Raw genomic sequence first — 310 nt, 5'->3', positions numbered from 1 at the left:
GATGTCACCGGGACCAAGGGCACGGCACTGCCTCTAAATAAATAACTGAGGTTAACTCAGCGTCGTAGCTCTTGGCTTTGGTTCCTCCCTGCCCAGGGCTTTGGCCGTGGTGCTCGGCCACTGCTGGGGGGGTCTCGGCGTATGGGCGGGCTTTATCTGGGCTGCTTCTGGCGAAGGAAATGCTTTTTTTTTGTTGTTTTAATTTTTCTGGAGTGGTTTTGGACAATTGGTTTTCTAAAATAGACTCAATGAGAGGAAATTCGTTTGTTAACCTGTCCCTGTTCAGGGGAGTTGGGGGACAGGGTGCAGA

This window comes from Buceros rhinoceros, unplaced genomic scaffold (genome assembly GCF_000710305.1).
Source record: "Buceros rhinoceros silvestris isolate BGI_N320 unplaced genomic scaffold, ASM71030v1 scaffold31548, whole genome shotgun sequence".
NCBI classification, from domain to species: Eukaryota; Metazoa; Chordata; class Aves; order Bucerotiformes; family Bucerotidae; genus Buceros; species Buceros rhinoceros.
The sequence above is the reverse complement of the archived record's forward strand: the minus strand, read 5'-3'. Positions refer to the sequence as shown.